Genomic DNA, 8,955 nt, shown 5'->3' on the forward strand with positions numbered 1-8,955 from the left:
AAAAATAAGGGTGCAAGTGCGAGTACGGGTAATGTGGAAAAAAAAAAGCACGATGGATTCTCGTGCACCTAGATGTTTCAATTGTGGTGTTAGGGGCCACAAGTTATGGGAGTGCACAATACCGAGAAGTGATGACGGGATGTGCTACTATTGTCATAAGGAGGGGCATCGTAAGCCGGATTGTCCCGAGTTGGCGGCGGCGAATGCCGCAAGGAGACATTGAGGTACGTTTCATTTTAATAAATATGTCATTTGAATATTTATTTATGTGGCGTTTAAGTTCGGATTTGTTATTGCATTGTGTTGTGCATGTTATTGTTAACGGTGACGTTCCTAATGGAAGTACCCTATGGTAATGATTGATTTTTGGACGAAGGGCGTAAGACTTGGTGTAACCAAGCATTCCTTAGTATTTGGGAAATGTTTCTACCAAGCCATGGAAATGGGTTTTGGTGTTCGATTGTTAAGCGCGTGTTCGCTTGTATGTGGAAGTTGATGAACTATGAGGTTCGTCGGGTGGTTGGAACCCTTGAAATTGAGTGTTTTGAATCTCGATGTATGTTGGTAATGGAGTTTATATAACGCGACATTATGTGCCTCTTTTATACCTACTAGCATGGTGTTCAACTCCGATTGTGTTGCGGTTACATTGTACTTAGGGTACCGAAGTGAAACCCTTAGGTACATGAGTGACTAGGGGGAAATTGACAAACTAGAGCAATTGGATGATTGCGAGGGTGTGGTTTGTGTAATTGTAGTACACTTTTCGTTCGAAGTGTTTAAGGATAGGTTAAAATCCTTCGTATGCTCAAGGTTGGAGCAAGGAATGGTGATGGGTCGTGTGAACCCAATTGTTGGTAAAGTCTACCTTTGGTAGCATTGTACGGTTGTACGGGTTGTGACATTGGAACGTAGTTCCAAGTGGGGGAGTTGCACTTCCGCCCGAGGAAGTTGTAGTGTGAGATTTTGGATGATGCTTTTGGTAGATCCGGAAATTTGGTCGGTTTGTGGTAGAGTACAATTTCGGATAAATTGTACTTATGGTTTGGATTTGAATTATCACCAAGGTGGTAATGTGGTAAATCTCGTTGAGAGATAATGGACGTGTTTGGTGAGCAAGGTGAAATCCTTCGGTTAAGGGAGGTGTGTGTCGGATTCTCTTTTAGAGAATTATTGTTTTGCTCCTATGTTTGATATAGGTGGTTCTTGCTCGAGTGTGTGAATGGTTAGTGGTATCCGTTAGGATTCACTATGGCGTAGCAGAGCGCGATGTTACGCTACTCGTTGTTCGAGGCCAAAAGGGCGTTGATTGATGAAGCATGACCTTCGAGGTCCGCTGACTTCATCATGGTAGTACGTGATTGGTGGAGCATGACTTTCGGGGTCCGCTGACTTCATCATGAGCGAGGTGTTATATCGGTGAAGCATGACTTTCGGAGTCCGCTGACTTCATCCGGTATTGAGATTGGTGAAGCATGACCTTTAGGGTCCGCTGACTTCATCATGGTTGTTGATTGGTGAAGCATGATCTTCGGGTCCGCTGACTTCGTCAAGGGAGTAGTGTTATGTCGGTATGGTGTAACATTATCGGGAAATGCGAGTACCGGTGGGAAATGCGAGTACCATTCCTGAGTTGTGTTGTGGGATGTGAATATCGGGTTGTTCGTATTCACAATATTTCGGGTAGTACGATTGTCCCTATTGGTTGGACTCATAGTTTGAGGTAGTGAATGTCGGGTAGTTCGGATTCACTAAGGCTCGGGTTGTACGGCCATCCTCGGTTATACTATGTGGCGTTGGTAGTGAATATCGGGTTGCGCGTATTCACGATGACTCGGGTTGTGCGGTCATTTCGTTGTGAGATATATGGATTGGGTAGGTGAATTTCGGGTTGTGCGAATTCACTAAGGTTCGGGTTGTTTCGACCATCCTCCATATGTGTTCAGGCTCGGGTTGTTTCAGCCATGTTGAGTTGTGATCTATCGGTTGTTTTATACGCCGATGGTGGGGTCGTAAGGACCGTTTGGTTTGATCTATTGGTTGTTTTATGCACCAATGGTGGGGTCATAAGGACCATGTTGTGTGAACTATCGGTTGATTTATACACCGATGGTGGGGTCGTGAGAACCATGTTGTAGGATTAGTGATGCGATAGCCGTGCTTCGCTCACATGTTGTTACAGGTGTGACGAATTGTCGATTTTGGTACACCTTTGGATTAGCATTGCCATAGTCGTTTTGGGCGCTATCGGTTTTAACCGTTTGTTATGATGTTACGGTAGTTGCGTATGGGTCGTATTGCGCACTACAAGGGATGTTTAGTGATTGGTGTTATCCGTAAGGATTCGTTTGGTTCGGTCTCCATCGTTTCGTGTTGTTGACCTTAGGTTGACTTGGTTACTTTTAGCATTGTACTCGGTAAGGATACGCTAGGGGATTGATATCTCGGTCCGAGATTGGTTGAGTTTTCCTGATGATAGGGAGTAAGCATGGTTTTAGTGCTCGGATAGTGGATTTGATAAATCGCGGGTGACGATTTAGTTGTTAAAGGTGATTCCTTGGGAAGAGTTGCCTAGGAAAGTCGGATTGGGACTTATGTTGAGGACCGTGGAGTGTGGTCCGTTTGTTTAAGTGACGAGGATCACGAGGACGTGATCGATTCTAAGTGGGGGAGAGTTGTAAAACCCTAATCCTGTTTCTGACTTTTTAGTTGTTCGGGACGCCGTCCAGGATGGTGGGACGCCGTCCAGATGTTAAAGGCTGGATGCCGTCCAGAAATTGGGACGCCGTCCAGTTTGTCTGTCGGGCCAGCTAGGTTATTTTAAGATTTTTAGAGGGGCAAAATAGTATTTTCACTTATGGAACGAGTTAAGGCCACAAGATTAGTTCTAGGAGCCTCATTTGCTCCACTAACACCCACACAAACACTCTCATCTTGTTCTAGTGAGATAGTAAGAGTTTTAGAGAGAGAGAGGTGGATTCTGAGAAGAAGGAGTGGGATTCTCGCAAAAGCTCGGGTTCTAAAGTTGTTCATCTCGCTCCTAGCTACGTTGTGGTGGTATTGGTAAGCTCAAACTCCGAATTTCATTGTTTAAATTTGATATTCAATTTAGGGTTTTGAGCTAGTTTGTTGTACAACCCTTTTAGATGATGAAATGGGTTTATAGTGACTTGTTATTCTTGTCACTTGGCGGGTTTTGGGTCGGTTGATGTTTTGGCCTTGATTAGGCTTTGATTTGGAGTTTAATCACTTGGATTAGTGATTATGGAAGTGATGGAACCCTTTTTGGGTGAGTTTGGTTAACTAATTTTGAAATGGGTCAAAATTAGGGTTTTGGTGTCAAAATGGGTATGACCCGTGTTTAACACTTATGTTCGGGTTTAATTGGTGTGTTAGGACCATTTTCACTCGTGTTAGTGATTATTGGTTAGTTATGGCGCGGTTTGTGCTTGGAAGTGCATTTGGGTCGAAATTGCACTAAGGGTAAATTGGGTTGGTTTGTAAGTCAACCCTAATTGTGTTGTGGTATTTGTGATAATGGAATAGGTACTTTCCATTGGCGCGTGGCGGTTTATTTGGAAGCATTCATCAAGGCGACAAGGTGAGTGTTAATATCCTATGTGCATATGTATGTGTAGGATTGGTGCGGGTCGGGGTGAAGTGTTTCTTGGTTATAGAGCTCACTTCACATATAAGTGGATTTGATGGACTTGTGTATAGGTCCAATTGGCACGGTTGTACGTTTTGGTTGGCCACCTTTGGCGGGGTACACAATTTGTGTGTACATTATCACACGCGGTATGATGTGGATTATATAACCCCAATGGCGAAGGGTTAATATTGTGATGCGGACTTAGATATAACCCCAATGGCGAAGGGTAGTATTGTGAGTGGAATAATTATACGTATGTGTATATGGCGTATTTATTTGTAAATGTTATGGTATGAACCATCGAGCCGGTAGTGCCATAATGTGTGTGTGTGATAGGATGTGAACCACGAGCCGGTAGCATCGAGTGTGAACCACGAGCCGGTAGCACTATAAAATAATTGATGTGAACCACGTGCCGGTAGCATCGAGTGTGAACCACGAGCCGGTAGCACTATAAAATAATTGATGTGAACCACGTGCCGGTAGCATCGAGTGTGAACCACGTGCCGGTAGCACTATAAAATAATTGATGTGAACCACGAGACGGTAGCATCGAGTGTGAACCACGAGCCGGTAGCACTATAAAAGAGTATGACTCAATTGCGTATGGTGTGAACCACGAGCCGGTAGCACCATAGCGTTATGGTTAACCTTGGGAGATTTACGCGTTGTTATATATATATATATATATATTGTTTTATTGTCGTGATGTAGCTAACCCTCCGGGTGTAGCTTCTTGGCGTTGTTCACATCGTCGTTGGTGAAATTATATTTGTTGATGTATCTATAGCTTGTTGCTTAGTGACTACGGTATGCTTAGCTTAGCTTGCCTTATACTTGGATGCTTTGGTATGCGGTATTTGATATTTGTGTGGCGTGTCTATTTTATGCATATATATGTATGTAGTATATTCTCATTCACTAAGCGTTAGCTTACCCTCTCGTTGTTTACATTTTTATAGATTGCACGGATGCGGTGGCTCGGGTAAGCGCGGGGACTTGTGAACTTGCGTAGTTGCTTTAGAAGGCTTGCTTTTGGATTTAATTAGGATTGGGTAGCGTGTCCCCAATCCCATGCTCGGTCTATGTTTTTGTATAACTAATGGGTCGAAATAGTCACTTATGGTATTTTGGGTCGATGTGGGCCCGGTGTCGTAAAACTCGGTTTTTATTGTGAAAAACTCTTAGTTTAAACTATTGTAATATATTGTGAAAGTGTTTTGGTTTAAAAGTGTCGGGAAGCGGGTTTTCGCCCGCGTGAGTTCGAAAAAACTGATCAGAATGTTATAGTACATCTGGACGACGTCCCAGATGTCTGGACGCCGTCCCAGTCTTAAGAGCTGGACGCCGTCCAGATCAACTATTTCAGAAATTTTTTTTTTTTTGTGGCACGTTTTCGGATGGTTAACGGGTTGGGTCGTTACATGAATGCAGTTTTTACACAATATCATACAAACATGGACTCCAAATCTTGTCCTTATTTTAGTATGCAACAGCGGAAGCTCTTAGTATTCACCTGAGAATAAACATGCTTTAAACGTCAACAAAAATGTTGGTGAGTTATAGGTTTAACCTATATATATCAAATCGTAACAATAGACCACAAGATTTCATATTTCAATACACATCCAATACATAGAGATAAAAATCATTCATATGGTGAACACCTGGTAACCGACATTAACAAGATGCATATATAAGAATATCCCCATCATTCCGGGACACCCTTCGGATATGATATAAATTTCGAAGTACTAAAGCATCCGATACTTTGGATGGGGTTTGTTAGGCCCAATAGATCTATCTTTAGGATTCGCGTCAATTAGGGTGTCTGTTCCCTAATTCTTAGATTACCAGACTTAATAAAAAGGGGCATATTCGATTTCGATAATTCAACCATAGAATGTAGTTTCACGTACTTGTGTCTATTTTGCAAATCATTTATAAAACCTGCATGTATTCTCATCCCAAAAATATTAGATTTTAAAAGTGGGACTATAACTCACTTTCACAGATTTTTACTTCGTCGGGAAGTAAGACTTGGCCACTGGTTGATTCACGAAGCTATAACAATATATACATATATATCAAAGTATGTTCAAAATATATTTACAACACTTTTAATATATTTTGATGTTTTAAGTTTATTAAGTCAGCTGTCCTCGTTAGTAACCTACAACTAGTTGTCCACAGTTAGATGTACAGAAATAAATCGATAAATATTATCTTGAATCAATCCACGACCCAGTGTATACGTATCTCAGTATTGATCACAACTCAAACTATATATATTTTGGAATCAACCTCAACCCTGTATAGCTAACTCCAACATTCACATATAGAGTGTCTATGGTTGTTCCGAAATATATATAGATGTGTCGACATGATAGGTAGAAATATTGTATACGTGTCTATGGTATCTCAAGATTACATAATATACAATACAAGTTGATTAAGTTATGGTTGGAATAGATTTGTTACCAATTTTCACGTAGCTAAAATGAGAAAAATTATCCAATCTTGTTTTACCCATAACTTCTTCATTTTAAATCCGTTTTGAGTAAATCAAATTGCTATGGTTTCATATTGAACTCTATTTTATGAATCTAAACAGAAAAAGTATAGGTTTATAGTCAGAAAAATAAGTTACAAGTCATTTTTGTAAAGGTAGTCATTTCAGTTGAAAGAACGACGTCTAGATGACCATTTTAGAAAACATACTTCCACTTTGAGTTTAACCATAATTTTTGGATATAGTTTCATGTTCATAATAAAAATCATTTTCTCAGAATAACAACTTTTAAATCAAAGTTTATCATAGTTTTTAATTAACTAACCCAAAACAGCCCGCAGTGCTACTACGACGGCGTAAATCCGGTTTAACGGTGTTTTTTCGTGTTTCCAGGTTTTAAATCATTAAGTTAGCATATCATATAGATATAGAACATGTGTTTAGTTGATTTTAAAAGTCAAGTTAGAAGGATTAACTTTTGTTTGCGAACAAGTTTAGAATTAACTAAACTATGTTCTAGTGATTACAAGTTTAAACCTTCGAATAAGATAGCTTTATATGTATGAATCGAATGATGTTATGAACATCATTACTACCTTAAGTTCCTTGGATAAACCTACTGGAAAAGAGAAAAATGGATCTAGCTTCAACGGATCCTTGGATGGCTCGAAGTTCTTGAAGCAGAATCATGACACGAAAACAAGTTCAAGTAAGATCATCACTTGAAATAAGATTGTTATAGTTATAGAAATTGAACCAAAGTTTGAATATAATTATTACCTTGTATTAGAATGATAACCTACTGTAAGAAACAAAGATTTCTTGAGGTTGGATGATCACCTTACAAGATTGGAAGTGAGCTAGCAAACTTGAAAGTATTCTTGATTTTATGTAACTAGAACTTGTAGAATATATGAAGAACACTTAGAACTTGAAGATAGAACTTGAGAGAGATCAATTAGATGAAGAAAATTGAAGAATTAAAGTGTTTGTAGGTGTTTTTGGTCGTTGGTGTATGGATTAGATATAAAGGATATGTAATTTTGTTTTCATGTAAATAAGTCATGAATGATTACTCATATTTTTGTAATTTGATGAGATATTTCATGCTAGTTGCCAAATGATGGTTCCCACATGTGTTAGGTGACTCACATGGGCTGCTAAGAGCTGATCATTGGAGTGTATATACCAATAGTACATACATCTAAAAGCTGTGTATTGTACGAGTACGAATACGGGTGCATACGAGTAGAATTGTTGATGAAACTGAACGAGGATGTAATTGTAAGCATTTTTGTTAAGTAGAAGTATTTTGATAAGTGTATTGAAGTCTTTCAAAAGTGTATAAATACATATTAAAACACTACATGTATATACATTTTAACTGGGTCGTTAAGTCATCGTTAGTCGTTACATATAAGTGTTCTTTTGAAACCTTTAGGTTAACGATCTTGTTAAATGTTGTTAACCCAATGTTTATAATATCAAATGAGATTTTAAATTATTATATTATCATGATATTATCATGTATGAATATCTCTTAATATGATATATATACATTAAATGTCTTTACAACGATAATCGTTACATATATGTCTCGTTTAAAAATCATTAATTTAGTAGTCTTGTTTTTACATATGTAGTTCATTGTTAATATACTTAATGATATGTTTACTTATCATAGTATCATGTTAACTATATATATATATCCATATATATGTCATCATATAGTTTTTACAAGTTTTAACGTTCGTGAATCACCGGTCAACTTGGGTGGTCAATTGTCTATATGAAACATATTTCAATTAATCAAGTCTTAACAAGTTTGATTGCTTAACATGTTGGAAACATTTAATCATGTAAATATCAATCTCAATTAATATATATAAACATGGAAAAGTTCGGGTCACTACAGTTGGTGCCGATGATGTTGCTGAAGTTGGTAAGTTTTGCACCATATTCTCCAAATTAATTACTCGAGCGTGTAGCTCGTTGACTTCTTCCATTATCTCGGGATGATTGGCGGTTTGAACGAGCGGATGAATAAGATCTAGAATTTAAGATAATATATAGTCGTGACGAGATACTCTGGAAATGAGGGAGAAAATAGTATTACGAACAGGTTCGCTGGTAAGTGCTTCAGGTTCTTCGCCAAGAGGGAAATATGGTGGATGGAAGGGATCATCTTCTTTTTGTCTCCAATGATTCAGTCGACTATGAGCCTATCAGATGAATTGGGGATGGCTGACTGGTCGAATTCATTCTGGTGACGCTGCTTCCGGAGCTTAGGTGAACATCCATGTCGAAATAGCTGTCGGGTTCCAGAGAACTTGAACTAGTGACGAGTTCCATTTCGTACGATTGAATAAAGAATTTTTTGATATAAAATAATTTCTGGCTATCAGATGATATTCTAATTACATAGAATATCTATATATATAGAACAAAAGATTTCGTAGAATACGAAGAAATTTACGGAATATGTCAGGCAAAGTTTACAGTAACAGATACGCAAAGATATGAATTTTTTTCTATACATTATTCATGCAATCAATTTAGTAAGATGTGTCTAGACTAAGAATGATAAGAAAATGAATCCCTAAGAATGATACGCAGGTAATTTTCGACACGAAATGATAAGCAAAACTTTTGACATGCAGACACGGTGAAGTCCAGACCCACTAATGCATCTAAACAAATATCAGTTAGACACACTAATGCAAGACATGGTTCGCTAAGACCACCGCTCTGATACCAACTTTAACGACCCGTCCTAATCCATCTGGACGAA

This window comes from Rutidosis leptorrhynchoides, chromosome 2 (genome assembly GCF_046630445.1).
Source record: "Rutidosis leptorrhynchoides isolate AG116_Rl617_1_P2 chromosome 2, CSIRO_AGI_Rlap_v1, whole genome shotgun sequence".
Lineage (NCBI taxonomy): Eukaryota > Viridiplantae > Streptophyta > Magnoliopsida > Asterales > Asteraceae > Rutidosis > Rutidosis leptorrhynchoides.